The sequence below is a fragment of the Pleurodeles waltl genome, chromosome 1_2 (assembly GCF_031143425.1).
Source record: "Pleurodeles waltl isolate 20211129_DDA chromosome 1_2, aPleWal1.hap1.20221129, whole genome shotgun sequence".
NCBI classification, from domain to species: domain Eukaryota; kingdom Metazoa; phylum Chordata; class Amphibia; order Caudata; family Salamandridae; genus Pleurodeles; species Pleurodeles waltl.
Window position 1 is genome coordinate 1,326,574,236 of NC_090437.1, and position 19,678 is coordinate 1,326,593,913.

At 44.0% G+C, this 19,678-nt stretch overlaps 1 protein-coding gene across 1 annotated transcript in view; it reads right to left on the minus strand.

Moving 5' to 3' along the window:
* Nucleotides 1-19,678, minus strand: part of LOC138296292 (killer cell lectin-like receptor subfamily B member 1B allele B) — a 157,081-nt gene that overhangs the window by 6,157 nt on the left and 131,246 nt on the right. The gene's annotated exons all lie outside the window — the stretch shown is intronic.

Below are 19,678 nucleotides of genomic sequence, written 5' to 3' on the forward strand. Positions count from 1 at the left end.
TGTGGGTGGCAAGAGATATACTGCAGCCCATGGGGATCCCCTGGAATCCCAATGCCCTGGGTACATAGGTACTATATACTAGGGACATATAAGGGGGCACCAGTATGCAAATTATGAGTGGAATACTGTGTTAACAGTATCCAACAACCACATTTAGAGGGAGAGAGCATAACTACTGGGGTCCTGGTTAGCAGGATCCCAGTAGACACAGTCAAACACACTGACAAACAGGCCAAAAGTTGGGGTAACCATGCTAGAAAGAGGCAACTTTCCTACAATTCCATGCAGCACTCTTTTCCATGCAGCTGCGCATTCCATGTAGCAGTGAATCTCAGGCATTAGTACATTCCAGGCAGCAGTGCATTCCAAACAGCAGCACATTCCAGGCGGTAGCATATTCTAGGCGACAGCCCATTCCAAATATCAGCCCATTCCAAATTGCAGCACATTTCAGGCAGTAACCCATTCCAATCAGCAACACATTCCAAACCGTGTCAAAGGCTGTTCTTTTAGGCAATGGTTGGATGATCTTCTTGGTTTAAAAAAAAGACCTCTTATCTCCTATCTCTAAAGGTAGAGCCACCGGAAGGTAACAGGAAGTCCAGCAATGCTTCTAAAAATAATTCAGCAAGACAGAGATAATAGTGAAGATAAGAATAAAAGCCCTTCATGCCAGCCAGGGTTTGGTTCAGGAGACAAAGACAATTGCGATAGGAACTGGAGAGAATGCGGAGTCCACGAAGTTCAGTGAGTGTGAAACAATTCAGGAACAATTGTGATGCAACGGGGCCTACAAATGAGCTTCCTTATATAGCTTAGAACAGGATATATCATATTTCAAAAAGCTGTCAGCCATTTTGGATAGGGAAAGTCAGTAATACAGGATTAATTGAAACAGAGGTAACAATGATAATTAATAAAATGTGTACACATCCTACAATAAACAATATAACAGAGAAAATATGAAGTAATTGCTGCATTTAACACTACTGGAAACCTGTACATGTAAACATTCAACATGGCAGCCAGTGAGAATGGTGTCCCATCCACACTATTTTGTGTGGTCAGCTGGCAACACAGGGAGCTGTCCACTGCAGAGAACATGGAGAGAACCAGTGCAGGAACCCCATGCACTGCATACAGGTGCATAGCATCCCTACAAACAGCAGAGCATTCCAGGTATTTGTGTATTCCAGGTAGCAGCCCATTTCAAGTAGCAGTGCATTCCAGGTAGTACCAATTCTCAATATGAGCACATTCCAGGCAGTAATTATTTTCAAGCACCATCCAGACACCGGACCAATCAAACACCAGTCCATTTGATACCACAGCCACTGCAAGCAACAGGCCATCTTAGACACCATTCCATTCCAGACTCCAGCTCATTACAAGCACCAAGTCACTCAGAACAATGTCCATCCTAAACACTATCCCATTCCAAACACCAGCCAATTCCGATCACACATTCCAAACATCTGCCCATTCTACACACCAGCACATTCCAAAAAAGATCCAAATCCAAGAACCAGTCAATTTCGAACACCATTCTGTACCAAACAAAAGCCTATTTCAAACCCAAGTCCATTACTGACACACATTCTCCAGATACCAGCCTTTTCTACGGGCAATCCGAGCCAGACTCCAGCACATTCCAGACTTTGGCCCATTCCAAACAACCTCCCATTTCCAGTGGCATGCGGAACCTTATCCAATGATGTCAATGTGTGATGTCAAATCCTATTACATTTTCCAGCAGCCTCTCTGCCGAAGAAGGTGTGGCTTCACCTGTTGCACTAGTTCCACAACCCCCTTAATGCTACACTCATGTTTTACAGCAGTGGTTCTCAACCTTTTGGCTTCTGTAGACCTACACTCTATCATTATTGGAACCCAGGGAACACCACTGAATCATTATTAGAATCTGTGGAATCTCCGCCCCACCCACTGAGTCATTACTGGAAGTCGGGGACTCAGGCCTAAACATTGTCGATGATTTGAACCACAAAATAAGACACATCAAAATACAGAAACAAGCATTAATGAAAAAAACACAAATGATAACACACTTTACTTACTTTGCAAACAAATCGAAATAGGAAGAAAAATCATTTTAATAGGATGGTTAGAGCTTTTCAAAATTCTATTATTTTCTAAATTCAATTGAAGCCACACAAGAACTGCTCCCACAAATCAATCTGAGGATACTAATTTAATTTTTACCTCTAATTTCAAATTCCTTGACATTCACAGTGTCTTAAAAGTTTCAATTGTACATTTAGCCATTTGATTCATATACTTTATTGATTATTATTAATTTTCTAAGCAGTCAAGGACCCCCTGCGGAGGCTTCGTGAACCCCCAGGGGCCCATGGACAACAGTTTGGAAGCCACTGTTTTATGGTGTAGCTCCTGCATGTTTAATATACACAACGTGCCCTTCCAATTGCTCACTGTATTATTCCACATTCCAGAAACCACAAAATGAATAGAGTGGTGCAATCACACCTGAAACTTACTATTTTCAACTTTTATGTGTTCTCTTTTACTTCATTAAATACAATGTAATCGATGTACAGTGCTCTGACCCCTATGAAGGCAGAGGTAACACTCAAGAAAGTCTTGCAATAAAATAACTCATGAAACCTTGGTCAACCACATCTGCACAGCTCAGATTCAGGTTGATGGTGCTATGGTATGATGTTATTGGGTTGCTGTGTCATGTTGTTTTATGGTGTTGAGCTGTGTTCTTATTGTTGCATGGTGAAATGGTATGGTGTTGTGTTGTGTTGTGTCATGGTGGCTTGTTGTGTCATGGTGTTGTTTGTTGTTATGGTATTGTGTTAAGAGATGTCTTGTGTTATGTCATGGTTGTGTTCTATTGTAGTATTATGTGCACTGTCACTGCAAGCGATTTCTTTGTGGTGAGAGCTTTCTTCCAAATGAGTTAGGCAGGGATCAGAAGAGGCCTGTGGAAGCTTGCTTGCTAAAAGGAATAATTTCAGCTTTAATTAAAGTGTGTATGGTCTTGCAAAACACACAGGGAGACGAGAAGGGCATTCCACTGTTTAGTGGCACTGATTGAGAATGCACACCCTCACCCAACCCACCATCCATCTGACGTTGGGAAAATTAAGCTGAAATGGATTTGGGGAAGTCACAACTCTGGTGGAAATGACTCTTTTGAGTCTTTGGCTGGAGAACACAGAATGACAAAGTTATTCAAAATGAGCATGTTCTTTCATAAAAAAACACTGCTAGCCAGGGGCATCCGGCAACTTCTGAGAGTGGCAGAGTGGGCAAATGAGTGGGGTTGGGTGCAAGGAGTGGGTATATAAAATAAATAAAATAAAAATAACATCTTCCTTTCTGTCTTCTGTTGAGGCTCCAACTCCCTTAACCAATCCTGACCCTACTCTTATGCTGTTAACCACTTTGAGAGAAGCACTCAGATTGGAGGGATGCAGCCTCTCTCTGTGCTCCCGAGGGCACCGGAGGCCTGTGCTTGTTCTCAAGTTGAGAGGTTTAAAGTGCGCATGTCTGGCTGGCTGTCGCAACACAGCTGGCCAAAGGGACATGTGTACTTTCAGCAAGTGCACAGGCAGCTCACTACTCCTCCCTGCTGCTGGCACTTGGGAAACCCCTCCCGGTCATGACACTTGGTTCCGGATGGAGGATAAAAAAATCAAATGGTGATAAATTTACTTTATCACCATTCTATGTTTCATCTCTGGGCAATGTCTGGGGGCAGTTTTAACAGTGTCCAACACTCCTCCGCTATAACAGAGGAGCCACCCCTGGTGCTGGCTCTTCCTGGCAGGTATCCCATGGTCATTCCAGTGAGGGTCACAGAGCAAACGTACAAATGCATTCGGAGGACTTTGCATTTTGATTTATAAATATTTACAAAGACGTAATTAGAAACTGTAGGCTTGGAGTAATAAGTGCCCGCACACTTTCAACCTTTTGAGGAAAGTTCAAAAACATAATCACTTACTTTAGTGTTCAATTTAAAAAAAAGTCAATGTGCCTACATTTTTTAGGAGGTGTCAGCCCACTTCCACCACTGGCACACTTCATGTCTACCACTTGTACAGCCCACTTCCACCACTGGCATGGCTCACGTTGACCAATGACACAGCCCACATCCACCGTTGGCACATCCCACATCCACCACTGAAACCCTTTATGTCTACCATTGGCACAGCCCACTTCCACCACTACCACATCCCACTTCCATGTCCCACTCCCCCCTCTGGAACAGCCCACCTTCATCAGTGGCACAGCCCACTTCCACCACTGGCAAAGCCCTCCTCCACCACTGGCACACTTCATGTCTACCACTGGCACACCCCACTTCCATCAATGACACTGACCACTTTCTCCTCTGGAACAGCTCACCTCCATCAGTGGCACAGCCACTTCCATTAATGACTGGACCCATTTCCAACTCTGGCATTACCCATGCGTACCACTGGCACAGCCTCTTCCACCACTGCCACAAACCATGTCTACCACTGGCACAGCCCACTTCCACCATTGTAACTGACCATGTCTACCACTGGCATAGCCCATATTCACCATCGGCACAGCCCACTTACACCAATAGCATGGCCCACTCCCACCACTGGTGATCTTTACAAGCGGTAGAGCACAAATCCTGTCCCAAAATACAGTTAGCTACTCCAGCAAGAGATTTCAACTGTCCAAAAGAAAGACAGAAGGGAGGTTTATTTGAGAAAACCTTGAAAATATTGACAATGCAGTGCAATTTTCTGCACATTTTTTGCCAACAGGCCATCGGTTCTCAAAAGGGCACTCATCGACTGCTGCAGTACTTTCATGGTGTGCCCACTAAAAGTGTTTTCCCCTTCTCAGAATGTGTGTTGTTTATTTGCTAGCCCTAAATATTTTTGTAAATTGTGGCAAAATGGTGCATTTTCGAGCACAAGTTTCCTAAAAATATCATAAGTGATACAGATGGTTAAAAATGCAATTTTGCAAACATATTAATTACCATTAACTGTACCTACCCTTCTACTTTTCAATTTCTTTCATTTTTTACACTGTACCTTCAATGTACATTTTAAATTAAGCATTATAGCTAGGAATCTCCTTGGATATGGCAAGGTAGAAAAATAGAAAAAATGCACAATCTCACACAATACAAGGGAGAGTTACATGGTTTTTACAGAGAGGTAGACTAACTCTGCTGGTTACGGTTCCAGACATCATTACTGACATTGCTGAAAGTATGTGTCTCTTTATGAAAATACGCATATTTTGCTAATAAAAAAGTACATTTTCAATACAAAAAAGTGACTCCCTCAAAAAGGTTAGCCCTTTACTGAAACAAAATGCCCTAAAATTCAACCTTTCCATTTCTAGTAAATGTGTGCCCAGTGCCCAAACATCAATGTACTATTTTCATTGTGCACTCATGCATCATCATCGCATGCTATGTGTGTCCACAGCACGCAAAGAATGACCACAATTAAGCAAGGGTTATTTCTATACCAAAGGTGGACAGCATTATGGCATGAGTTCTTTATTTATTGATGTATTTATTTATTATTTCTGACTATACGTAGCCTGGACAGAGGACTTTACAGAGTGACAAGTTGGACAGATAGAGTGAATAAAAGGAGAATGTTCTCATTGCCTGCAAATGTGCTTGAAGGGACTAGGATCTGAATAATGAAAAGTCTTGGGAGAAATTATGGGACAGAAGCATAAAAGTGAGATCAAAAATATAGGGGCAGATTTAAGAGACCATTGTGCCACACATTGGCGCCGCCTTAACGTAATTTGTCTTACGCTAAGGCGGTGCTAAGGTGTCCTTTTCCTTGCACCATGTTGTAGGCAAGGGGGACGTTCCTCCATTTGGGGGGCTGAACAAATGGCACAAAGACATCTGAAAGATTTATTTGCACGATTTATTTTGACATTTCTATTGCCTGCCCAGAGCAGGCTTTAAAGGAGGGTACACCATTGGTTACAATGGGCCCCTAAGTACTTTTCAGGGTTGGCACCATAATATTGGTGCTAACCCTGAACAGTACATCAATAGCTTCAAAAATTCTGACACTATTGACTCCTATCCTTCCCCATGGTGTGCTGTATTTTACGTACTTCTTCTATGGGAGAAATTAGTCTCCTGGGGGATACCGGCGAATCTGTTAAAGGCTATTAAACAGTTATACACAGATACATGGGTAAGAGCTAAGATAGGGGACGGATCTTTCCTATCAAGGGAAATTAAAACAAAACAAGGATTGAAACAGGGCTGTGTGCTGGCACCATATCTTTTTAATCTCTTTTTATCTGACTTGACTGCGGATTTAAACAAGGTAAATGCGCACCCCCCAAAGCTTGGTGATATGACAATTTCAAACTTGCTATATGCTGAAGACGTAGTACTCCTGAGTCAAACTAAAGTAAGGCTACGGCGGCTCATCGTAAAGACATTCGAATATGCAGAGCGAAATGGTCTGGAAATAAATGAGAAAAAAACCAAGGTTATGGAAATCAGCAAAAAAAATTAGAGAGCTAAAAAGTGGAATACAGAAAGGGGTGTTTTGGAACAAGTAAACCAGTACAGATATCTGGGTGTGCTTTTTGATGAACAGGGCTCCTTTGCTCCCCAAAAACAGGAGCTATACAGAAAAGGAAATGCTCTATTGTTTGCTTTTCGTACTTTAAAGAAATTGCTTACTGGCCCGAGTTATCGGCCACTGCTTCAAGTCGTTACAGCCTAACTAATTCCAACATTAGGATACGGAAGCGAAGCCTTGTGTGGACAAAACGCTATAATCTTAAATAAAATTACTGGGAACATTTTTAGGTCCTTAATCCAGCTACCGGGATATACCTCCCAAGCACAAATCAGGCTGGAGTTTGGTTATCTAAATTAATGTATAGATAAGAAAGCCAGTTATATCAAAGTTTGGAAACATTTACAGCTAACACAGGAAAATCAGCTCTGCCAAGCACTTTGGAAGGAGATTAGTTCAAACCCCAAGGCTAAATCTCGAGATTATCTAGATCAGGCATTAACAGATTTGGAAGTAGCGGAATTGTGGAATTTAAATCTTTCCTACCCGGCTTTTAAAAATATCCTAAATCGCATAACAAGGAAAAGATCGGTGAACATGGATATGAGTTTATTGGCCTGCAGATCGCACTCCTGGATGGTAATAAAGGATAAGTTACTTACCTGTAAATCCTAGTTCTCTTCCAGGGGTATCCTCATCAAAGTCATAAACATTGAATATTCCCGCCCTTGTGCGGGGACCCCGGAGCATATATAAAATATATACACATTATACATGTGTAACAAACAGTCATGCAGGCTATCATGTTAAAAACAGGCTAAAATGCTTTATTTCTATGAAGTTTTTTTTTTTTTTTTTTTTTTTTTTTTTTTAAATACTACAATAGAGCATAAATAAGTACCCAAGCTCCTAAAACTAGGCTTGGGGAAGTAAGCAGTAGCAAACTCTAGTGAAAAAATAGAGAAAACTGCATTGAAAAACAATGAAGCATTCTTAGCCAATAGGCTGCATGCAGGTTAACACAGGAGAACCATAAAAACTTTGGCACTGTGCCTTTAAGACCCTGAGCACCTCCAGTATCCCACCAAGCCTCAGGGGTGAAGGAAAGGTGACAGTTGGTTCACAGTTAGGTCAGTTCTTTTTACGGTGACAATTTGTATAATTGAATCAAAATACTGTCTGTCCTGCACTTCCAGTAGACGTGTGTCCGGGGAGGAGGGTGGGTTGTTTATGACTTTGATGAGGATACCCCTGGAAGAGAACTAGGATTTACAGGTAAGTAACTTATCCTTCTCTTCCAGGGGATCCTCATCAATAGTCATAAACATTGAATAGATTAGCAAGCCCATCCCTAAACCCAGCGGACTGTCCGATAGAAGTGCAGGAATAGACATGACTTACGCAAATAAATTCCTTAGAGAGGCCTGCCCCACTTGGGCATCCGCTCTTGCATCTGAGTCTAAACAATAATGTCTTGTAAAAGTATGTACAGACTTCCATGTAGCAGCCTTACAAATCTCAGATATAGGAACATTGTTCAGGAGAGCAGCTGTAGCCGCTTTTCCCCTTGTGGAATGCGCTCTAGGCCGGGCTAGCAATTGTTTATTAGCTAGCTGGTAAGTATTAACAATACAAGAGACTATCCATCTTGATATTGTTCGCTTAGATGCTGCTTCTCCTGTCCTTAAATGACCATAGTTCACAAACAAGCGGTTAGAATTTCTAATCGATTTTGTCTTGTCCAGATAAAATTTCAGCACTCTTTTCAAGTCTAATGAGTGCAATGCTTTCTCAGCCGGAGTTTCCGGATTGGGAAAGAACGTCGGTAAAGTTATGGTCTGATTAATATGGAATTCTGACACCACCTTCGGAAGGAAAGATGGGTGAGTTCGCAGGACTACTCTATTGTCATGAAAAACCGTGTACGGTTCTTTTGCAGACAAGGCCTGGATCTCACTGACCCTCCTCGCTGAAGTAATGGCCACCAGAAAAGCCGTTTTCCACGTAAGGTGTTGTAAGGAAGCCTTATGGATAGGCTCGAAAGGAGGGCCCATAAGTTTTGCTAGGACTATGTTCAATTCCCACGGAGGAGAAGGCCTCCGAATTGGCGGAAAAACTTTCTTCAAACCTTCTAAGAAATCCTTGACTACAGGTTTCGTAAAGAAGGATTCCTGAGAAGGTGACTTGCGATAGGCAGTAATAGCAGACAAATGTACCTTAATAGATGATACCTGCAGACCGGAATTCGCTAGGTGAAGCAAATAGGACAGTATGACGTCCTCCTGCGCCCGTATGGGATTATGGCCTTGCTGACAGCACCATATGTAGAATCTCTTCCACTTAAAAGCGTAGGAACGCCGCGTGGAAGGCCGTTTGGACTCTTTCAAAATGTTCATGCACTCCTGCGAGAGTCCTAGGTGCCCATACTGCAGGAATTCAGGAGCCATGCTGTTAAGCTCAGAGAGGGTAGGTTGGGATGCAGAATCCTGCCCTCCATTCTGCTCAGAAGATCCGGTCTGCACGGCAACCTCCTGTGAGGTTTTTCCGACAGGTTGAGGAGATCCGTGTACCAGAATTGCCGAGGCCATTGTGGCGCTATAAGAATCATTCTGGTCCTGGATCCGTAAAGTTTGCTGATCACTGCCGGAATGAGGGGAATCGGAGGAAAAGCGTAAAGAAATGTCCCTGACCAGTCGATCAACAGGGCATTCCCTCGAGATCCTGGACGGTAGAACCTGGATGCGAAGTCTGGGCATTTCCTGTTTACATCGTCTGCGAAGAGGTCCAGTTGAGGCCGACCCCATTGCGCGAAGATGTATTCTGCGACTTCGTCGTGCAGGACCCAATCGTGAACGTCCTCCAGGTGTCTGCTTAGAAAGTCTGCTTCTACGTTCTGCTGACCTGGCAGGTGAACTGCTGTGATTGACATTCCTCTGGCCAGGAGCCAATGCCATATCGCTTGGGACTCTCGTGAAAGGGGTAGGGATCTCGTTCCCCCTTGTTTGTTCAAGTAATACATCGTGGTTGTATTGTCCGTCTGTATCAATAGAGTTTTCCCCTGAATTAGCGGTGTGAAAGACTTGAGAGCCAGATGGACCGCTCTGAGTTCTAGCAGATTGATGTGGTACTGCTTCTCCTTGTCTGACCACAGACCCTGCGCTTGAAAAGGACCCAGATGAGCCCCCCATCCCTGAAGAGACGCATCCGTTACCAGAGTGTCGGATGGAAGTACCTGGTGAAACGGAGCGCCCACTGACAGGTGAGGTCTGTGCATCCACCATCTCAATGACTGCAGTGCTACCTCCGGTAGCTGCATTGTGTCTTCCCAGCGACCTGTTCTTTGGCTCCACTTGGCCTCCAATGCCTCTTGGAGGGGTCTCATGTGGAGTCTGGCATTTGGGACAATAAAGATGCACGATGCCATGGAGCCCAGTAGTGATGTCACTTGACGTGCCGTAGGTGCGCTGGCTCTCAACAGGTCCTGGCACTTCATGTTTATTGAGGACAGTCGTTCCTCCGAAGGATACACTTTTTGTAGTTTTGTGTTTATGATAGCTCCTAGGTAGTGAAGACTCTGCGTTGGAGTCAAGGTTGACTTCTGGTAATTGACCTGAAGACCTAGAGCTTCGCAAACTCCTAGTACAATGTCCCGATGGCTTCTCGCCTGCTCCGGAGAAGAAGCCTTTAGTAGCCAGTCGTCTAGCAGGAATTTTCGATGCTTTGGAGCTATTGGGATGTGGAAATACGCATCCTGCAGGTCGATGGAGCACATCCAGTCTCCCTGATGCAGTTGAGGGAAAATTTGATGAAGCGCTAGCATTCTGAACTTCTGTTTTCTTATGTATTTGTTCAGCAGTCTTAGATCCAGGATTGGCCTGAAAACTCCCTGTTGACCCTTCTTTGTTACTAGAAAGTAACGGGAGTAGACCCCCTTTCCTCTGTGGGCAGGTGGAACCCTTTCTATGGCATTCTTTCTTAGGAGGGCGAGAGCCTCCTTGCGTAGCAAGGTGAGATGAGCCGGATTGTGTTTGGTTGGTGGCAAGTGTGGTGGAGGCTGCTTGAAAAGAAGAGAATAGCCATGTTCGACAATATTGAGCACCCATTTGTCTCTTGTGATAGAGTGCCACTCGTGAAGATGAGCAATAATACTTCCCCCCACCGGAGTGGTGCACAGTGTCGAGGGAAGCGAGACTTCATTGTTTAGTGGGTGCTTTTGGAGTGGACTGTTGAGGTCTGCTTGACCCTCGCTCCCTTGTGTTTCTTCGCTGAAACAGAGGGCGCCCCTGTCGTTGCTGAGACCTTTGCGACCAATGAGGGGTTTGAACCCTCTGTTGGAAAGGGCGTCTATCGTACGGTCTGTACCTCCGCCTGAAATCTTTCCTTCTTTCGAGGCCTACCGCCTTCATGGTATCCACCTCGGTCTTCATGCGGGCCATCTCTTCGTCTGCATGGGCACCGAATAGAGAATTCCCGGCAAATGGGAGATTCAGGATACGTTGTTGTGCCTCCTGTTTCAAGCCAGTGAGCCTCAGCCAGGAAGATCTCCTCGCACAGATACCATGTGCGTACCCATGAGCCGCCAAATCCGCCCCATCCGCTGCCGCGCTGATAACTTGGTTAGATACCAGGCATCCTTCCTGTAGAATCTCTTGGAAATCTTGCCTGTCTTCTCTGGGCAGTTTTTCCGTAAATCTACTGAGGGAATCCCACAGAGAACGATCGTACCTGCCCAGGAGCGCAGACGCACTAGAGACCTTCATTGCTGAAGCCGCTGTCCCGCACATCTTTCTTCCCAGAGAGTCTAAATGCCTGCTCTCTTTATCCGGGGGTACTGTGGATGAAGATGCCACCGAGTGGGTCTTTCGGGCGGCAGCTATGATCACTGAGTCTGGTGGCGGATCCTTCCTAAGGAATAAAGGGTCTTGCTCTGGAGCCTTGTACTTTTTAAGAATCCGAGCCGGGGCAGACTTAAGCGAGGCTGGGGCCAGAAAAGTGTCCATGGTCGGCTGCAACAAACCAGGCACTAGAGGCAGCAACTTTTTCGACGCTGACCTCTGTTGTAGTGTCTCAAATATGATTGATGAGGAGGTAGATGGTTCTGGAACCTCTATATTGAGTTTCTGTGCTCCTCTTAGTAACACCTCGTTGAAAGTGTTTATGTCATCCACTGGTGAGACTCTAGCAGGTGGTGAATCTGTAAGAGTAGGTGAGTAACGCCTGACAGAAGAACCTGATGAAGACCAAGAGGGTGATCTTCTTGAGCGCGACCTGGATCTCCGTTGAGAGCGAGATCTGCTGCGGGACGCTGTAGCCGAGCGCCTAGTCCTCGCGGTCGGCTGTCGAGGAGCTGAACGAGCCCGTTCTGCCCCGGCTGTCGGCGATGGCGTTCTTGGCGGGGAGGCAGTGGGTGAATACATTCGCGAATATTGCGAATCTGGGGAGGCCGCTGGTCTGTTGAGGCTCTCCAGCCATCTCGGAGATAGGTTGATGGGCGAGACATGCCCAGGAGATGCTCTTGACCGAGAAGAGTCGCTCTGTATGGAGACCACTGGAGACTGAGCCTTGTCTGGCGAGGGGCGATGTTCTGCTCCCTGTTGGACAGGTAAGACCTGCTTCGACGTCGATGGCTGTTTCGACGTCGAAGGACGCCCAGTCGGTTGGTCCTGCCTCGACGTTGATTGCCTCGACGTTGAGTGCCTTGACGTCGAACGGCGTTCCTTGGACCTCGACCTGCTCGCCGTCGTGTGCCTCGACGTGGAGCGATGGGAGGTTGACGGCGGATGTTTGCAGTGCCGTCGTGGAGATCTCGACGTCGTGTGTCCTGACGTCGGGGGGCGCACAGCCTTTGACGGCGACCGGGCATGCCGGCGGTGGCTCGACGTCGATCGGCGGGCTGCCGTCGACGGAGACCTGCCCCTACTCTGATGTTCCCTCGACGCCGTTCCCTTCGACGTCGGGTGCGTCGCCGTCGACGGCGATCTATGCCGGTGGGACGGTGGTAGCGACGACGTCGACGGTGAACAAGCAGGTATTTTCCTACCTGTCGACGTCGACCGGGCCATTCTCTCCTGAGAATGGCCTTCTGGATGCCTGGGGAGCGAGGAGGACGATGTTCTTTTCCTCTCCTGAAGCCCATGAAGTCGGATCTTCTCTCTGTCTTTTAGAGTCCTCCTAGACATGTTCTTACAGTACTGACAAGTGTCAGGGCAGTGACTCTGAGGCAGGCACACTATGCACAGAGAGTGGGGATCTGACTGGGCCTTCTTCTTCCCACAAGCAGGGCATTTGACAAAAAGAGAAGGCATTTTTCTGTCAGAAAAAACCTTCCCAGCTCAGACAAAGATGTTATTTGTCGAGTGAAAAATGAAAAAACGCTTTTTTAAAGAATTTTTCTGAGGAAAACTCAGAAAAACTGAGAGCTCAATGCTCCAGGATCCTCTCAGAAGGAGCCGGAAAAAAGAACTGACCTAACTGTGAACCAACTGTCACCTTTCCTTCACCCCTGAGGCATGGTGGGATACTGGAGGTGCTCAGGGTCTTAAAGGCACAGTGCCAAAGTTTTTATGGTTCTCCTGTGTTAACCTGCATGCAGCCTATTGGCTAAGAATGCTTCATTGTTTTTCAATGCAGTTTTCTCTATTTTTTCACTAGAGTTTGCTACTGCTTACTTCCCCAAGCCTAGTTTTAGGAGCTTGGGTACTTATTTATGCTCTATTGTAGTATTTAAAAAAAAAAAAAAAAAAAAAAAAAAAAAAAACTTCATAGAAATAAAGCATTTTAGCCTGTTTTTAACATGATAGCCTGCATGACTGTTTGTTACACATGTATAATGTGTATATATTTTATATATGCTCCGGGGTCCCCGCACAAGGGCGGGAATATTCAATGTTTATGACTATTGATGAGGATCCCCTGGAAGAGAATGAGTATAAACTTTTGAAATGTCAGCCCTACCTGGAAGCCGGGTGGACAAAGCAGTCAGTGACCATTTCATCAAATAACGGTTTGGTATCATTCCTGGTGGTGCCCATCTAGCCCTGTGGGAATGCCCTGGAATAAGCCCTCAGTGCAGTCTGTGTGGCCGAGGAAAGGAAGATATAATCCAATTGATTTGCATTTGTAATGGCCTACAAAACGAACGCAAATCTCTATTAAAGGCACCTTTCAACCAAAGAAGATCTCCTCGGATACTGCTGTGAGGAGGGCCCCTGTGATGATGTGATGAAGCATGCCACCTCAAGGTGGGTTAGAGCTTTCATCCTTTAACTAAACTGGGCTGATTTTAGGCACACACATTACTTCTGCCCAAGTCTTTCCCACCTTCTAATAACGTCTGACCACCAGTCCTGTTTATGTGTGTGAGATCTACAATGTCAATATAATCAAATTCGTATTAGAAAAAGGTGTTTCTAATTTATTTGTTCTAATTAAAAATTAGGAATCCTGAGCTTAGCATGTATAAATTGGCGTGAGGAGCAATGCCTTCTTCAGAGAAAATCGCATCCAAGCAAAACCAAGCTAGCATTACAATTAAGAAACAAATAACAATATGTCTACATTAATTATTTGAAAAAGAAGAAAATGTAATGATTAAAGCTATTCCGAATAGAATCAGAAATTATGGAAGATAGAAAAATTGCAAAGAAAACCTGTAGCAATCCATTGTAACCTAATAGAGATAGGTTGACCAGGTCTTATATGTTCCCTGAGCATTTCCTAAGGTCAGTCAAGCGTCTCCAGATCACAAGTCAATGTTTTTTTACTAGCATGTAGTCAATTTTCTGGAAGTCAAAAAAGCCTAAGTGAAGGGTGGCATTTGAATTTGTAATTTTCTTAGTCCTGATCATGCCTAAAACTTCACAGCAGAGCTGTGATCATTGGCGTAACAAAGGCTCCCGCAGCCTCCACAGTGCGGGGGCCTGAGAGCCAGTGCACTGTGCATTGGGTGGCAGGACCCTGACTGGGCCTAGGGGAAACTTTGCAGAAGTCTGCTGAAAGTCTTGACCCTATAATGTTAGATACCTTTTTTTTGTGGTCCCTCTAAAGTATCTTATTTTATGATAAAAGTTCAACTTAAACTTAAATACCCAATCCAATTTTTCCGAGCATGAACAGAAAAGGTCTTTTAATAAGAATAAAGGCATAATGATTAAATGGGAACAAATGAACAAAAACTAATACTGGAAAATGTAGCCCCATAGAAAGTGCTTATTGGAGGAGTCAACTAATGGGAGCGTATTAGGGGCTTTAATCAATTATGCAGAGCAATTAGGGCGGGCCAGACAGCTAATAGATTCCCCCAAGCTATCCCCATTCTTCTTTGGTTTAATAAAGCTTATTAGAACATTGGAATGCTGGGGGCTCCATTGAAAACAATGGAGTGCTGCAGGCTTTTACCGGCGCCAACATTCCAATGTTCGCTTTGTTCACAGCAACAGCTGTGAACAAAGCCTCACGGAGACCGAGGGGATTTTAATCCCCTCGGGCTCTGTGAACATTTTTTTTTAATAGAACATTCTGCCCTGAGTGGCAGAATGTTCTAATAGCCTTAGAACCCACCGTAGCGGGCTCTACCGGCTATTAAAGGCCCTTTCCCTTGTTAAATGCCCTCGCCTTCGGCTCGGGCATTTAACGCGGGAGCGGGCCTTTAATAGCCGGTAGAGCCTGCTACGGCGGGTTCTAAGGCTATATTCAGCAGCTCACAAATCTATATTGCATGCATTCAAGCTGTCCTATGATGTCCCCAGGAGGTCCATAAAGTTGGACAGGAATGTAAGGCCATCGTGGAGGCCCAAAAGGATTAAATCGGGGCAAAAGCCTGGGAAGACCTAACCGTAGGTGTTGCTAAAAAAAACACACAAAAAAACCTCAATGTTTTGGGGAGGTTATAAATCGACCCTTTTTTTCAGACACAGGTATCCTAAAAGTGAAAGCACTGAAGCCCTGGTCCCCGAAGTTGAATAAGTAAGTCATTACACAGGAATTTTTCACCCTAGTTTGCCCAGTCAGCAGTGGGAGAGGTCGTAAGGACTTTAAACTTCTCACACCTGGAAAAGCCACCGGCCCAGATGGGGTGCCAGGGGATCTTTTTAAATCAGACCCCAAATTATGGGGCCCCACCCCAACAATGATTTTGAGAAGTGCGGTGGAGGATAAAACCCAGACTCCTGGAGATCACCTAAATTAGTTCAGATTTTTTAAAAAGGAAACAGATTGTCACCGGCCTGTTAAATTACTGGAGAGGGTAATCTTGGGTCGCTTAAAAATGTGGGCGGAGTAACATAAGGTCAGTTTGGATTCAGTCCAGGGGTCGGCACCATCGTACAAAACCTAAGCCTTCACCTCATGCTTAGTAAATATGTAATGCGAAAAAGGGGTCCATCCATATGGCCTTCATAGATGTATCAAGTGCATTCAATATAGTAAATAGGGATAAACTAGGGCCATAATGGAAGAAATGGGCTTTGAATTTGATCTTCTCACCTGATTAAACATTTCTATTATAATTTTAAAGTGGCAGTCCATTACGGGCCGCAGGACGAACTAACATCACAAATGCAATCATTTGGAGGGGTAAGACAGGGGTGTATTTTAGCCCCATTTTTATTTTTGGTTTATATTAATGGCACCACTGGTTAGCTTAAAAACGCTGGTCTGGGCATGTCAAAGATGGGTGGGACTCCACCTCCCATACTTTTATAGGCACACAATGCAGTTTTAATAGCCGGAACCTCAAAAAGTTTTACACAGAGCAACATTTTTTAATTAATTAGGAATTATTTTTAGTTCCTATACCTCCTGAAAAGCCCACATTATAATGAAATCTCAAAAAATAATAAGAAATTCAGAAGTGATATTCTGTTTTTCAAGGACTCTTAAACATAAACCATTATCAGAAATGGTTACATTGTTTAAAGTGAAATTCATTTTGGAGCCTATATATGTGGCCGGTATTTGGGGTTTTCAGGATGTATATATTTCACAGCATGTTGAAAGAGGTTTTGTACTTCGTTTGTTAGCTGTCCCCAAAAATATAGCAAATTTTATCTCACATGAGGAGTTGGGCTGAACATTTCTGGAAGACCAGATAAAAATGCTCCTCTTTTATTATGGGTCAAATGGAGGTTGAACCAGGAAGACTGCTTAGCCTTACAAAATAAGGGGAAAATGCCATTGTTTAGTGATGCAAAATCGCTTCTGGTCAAGTTAGGACTCGTGGAAATGTTCTCAGATCCACGGTCAATGCGACACAACGCTAACGTCTTGGCAAAAAAAATCACTATGCAGAGTTTGCAAGGAATGAAAGATTGTGAAATGCTTTAACGTTAACATCAGTGGAACTTTACATACCAATTTTAACAGCCAATTATACAGAGCCATGTTTACTCTGGTTTATTAATTAAAATTCCCACTCACTTTCAACATGTTTAGGCTGAATTTGATACATTTGAAAGTTGCTTTTCCCACAGGGTATTTGGATGCATGGGCTCCCCCTGGGTCGTTGTAATTATTCCACAAATCTAAGTACAAGTTACTTTATCCTGTTTTGTTCTCTAGACTGCACACCAAGAAGAGCATTTTTAGTACCCCTGCTGCGAAAGGCTGAAATTAATAATTATCAAGCTGCTGTGGAATCCTTACAGAAACCTGCTTCAATTGAATTATGATGTGCAACTCTGACTTGTATTAGAAATGCATCTTATATATGGAAATGGTATAAGATGATGATTTCTTAAAGTGGCTTAAATCCCATTTTTTAAATGGTTGCTTCTATTTTTTATCTTGTTGGTATTTTTTAGTATATTTACTGTCTGTGCTTTTATGGCAGCATATGCAGAATAAAGTTGTTTTGCCTGAATGACAAAAGTATCTTGAGTCAGGCAAACCATGAAATCAACACTACCAAGGTTTCGTCTTCATGGAGTAGGCTTGGCACCTTGCATCGAACTCAAAGCCCCACTTTTCGGCAAACATCAGTTAACATGATTTTAACTGCTCCAAAATACCTAAACTTTCATGGAAGTCTTTTTGGACATCAGCCCTGGGTTCAAGTGAGGAAAGGCTTATCTCCTCCTCCCATTAGTTCTACAGACAATTGTCCACTGACTACTAATCTGCTATTTTTTTTAATTGAGAATAGATTCTGTGCATTGCGCCTATTGGGTTATGTAGAGGTTAGTTTTTTAGCTCTTGGAGTAGCGTTTCACATCCAGGGTTCGGGGAACATCTGGCGAGTCACCTCCACAGTCCTTCTTCACCAGGCAAATGATCTGTGCAGGCAGTATTTACCTTCTCACATGACACTCCTCTTCAGCTTTCTTCATAACCTAGTTCATGTGCCACCAAGGTGCTCTAAGGCAAAAATAATCCTAATTGCTTAGGCATGACATTGACATATTTAATTGTTCTCTACATTTCTCTCTCTCTCTCTCTTTCTCTGTGTCTCTTTCTCTGCCTCTCTCTATGTCTCTCTCCCAGTCCTTCCAAAATACAACCAACTTTAGCCCTCAGATGATCAATGACAAATCCCTCCACGTTGTAGGCACATCAGCTCTCAAACCCCTACGTTAGAGGCTTGCAAAGGCATTTCATGGCTGTTTCTCCACAGGAAAAGAGTATCATATAAGATATTGCCAGATAGATGCCATTCCATGAAAGAGTAGGACTGACTGGAATGCTTTTATTTCTCAAGTACTTTAAAGTGAGTATTATGCTATGTTATGGAGATTTGTACAGTGCACTATCACCCAGGAGAGGATCAAGGTACTGAGTACGTGTGTTTGTTTATTGGGGCGATTTGCAAAGCCAGGTCTTCAGCTTCCTGCAGAATGCGAAAAGTGAGTAGGAGGATCTAATGTGTAGTGGCACGTCATTCCACGCTTTGGGAGCATGTGGGATTTGTGAAAGTAGGAGTCCAGATGAGCAGCGAAGTGTCTGTAAGGTTTGTGAACGCAGATGCTATTGTTGAGGCATGCTGGATCATTGTTATGTGGTGCCTTCAAAGTGTGCTTAAGGAGTTTGAATTATGCCTGTTTGTGAATGTGGAGTCAGTGAAGCTCCTTCAGGTGTGGTTTTAATGTCAGTGCGGCATAGGAGTTTGACAGTTATTCTGGACGCTGAGTTCTGAATCGTCTGTACCTTCTGGTGAGTTTTTGTTGACCCCGGCATAGAGGGTGTTCCATAGTCCATCTAGCTTGTGAAGGTTTTCCAGGTGCTGATTCGGAGCCATTTGATAATCTTCCTCAGCATCTTCAGGGTATGGAAGCATGAGGGGATGATGGCACTGACTTGGGCATTCACGTTGACTTTGCTGTTGATGATGATTCTGAGGTGTTTGGGGTGGGTGGTGGCTATCAATCTTAACTCTTTTGGCCACCAGGAGGAGTTATATGGTGATGTGCCCTTCCCAAAGTTCATGATTTTGGTTTTGTCAGTGTTAAACTTTATACAGTTAATTTGTATCCAGTGGGTGATTTCAGGCATGCAGTCATTGAACTTGACCTAGGTACTGGCCACTTTGACCACGAGGGACAGAATGAGTGTAGTGTCCTTGCCATAATAGAAGACATTGATGTTGTGAGAGCAGATGATGCTGGCTAGAGGGATGTATATCGTTGATGAGAGTTGACTCAGAAAGGATCCTTGTGGAACTCCAACATTTAGGGCATCCAACATGTATGGTGCCAGGCTGACTGTCTGGGTCGTTCTAGTCAGTAAGGAGCAAGTCCATTGGAGTAGATGTCCTGAGCATCCACAGTTGTCTAGGTTTTGGATCAGGAAAGGGTGGGAGACTGAGTGAGTTGTTTCCTTCTCCTTGAATGAGATGTGTGAAAAACAATCAAATGACTAATGAATTGTACCAACCAGTTCAGATTGGTCAATTTGTAGGTATAAATTTGCCATCATAACAAAATTTATATTAGCAATACAACAAATGAAACATTTATATAATGATTTAAATTCACATTTTTGTATACAACCAGAATAACATTGACAGGTGCTTTATACAAAAGATTGTGAAAATAGGGTTTAAATCAGAAATTGACCCATGTTTGCTTTTTAGGTGACAGCAGTATAAAAATATTATTTTTGCAGCCGTACTGATCTGTTAGGACACTCTTCCAGCT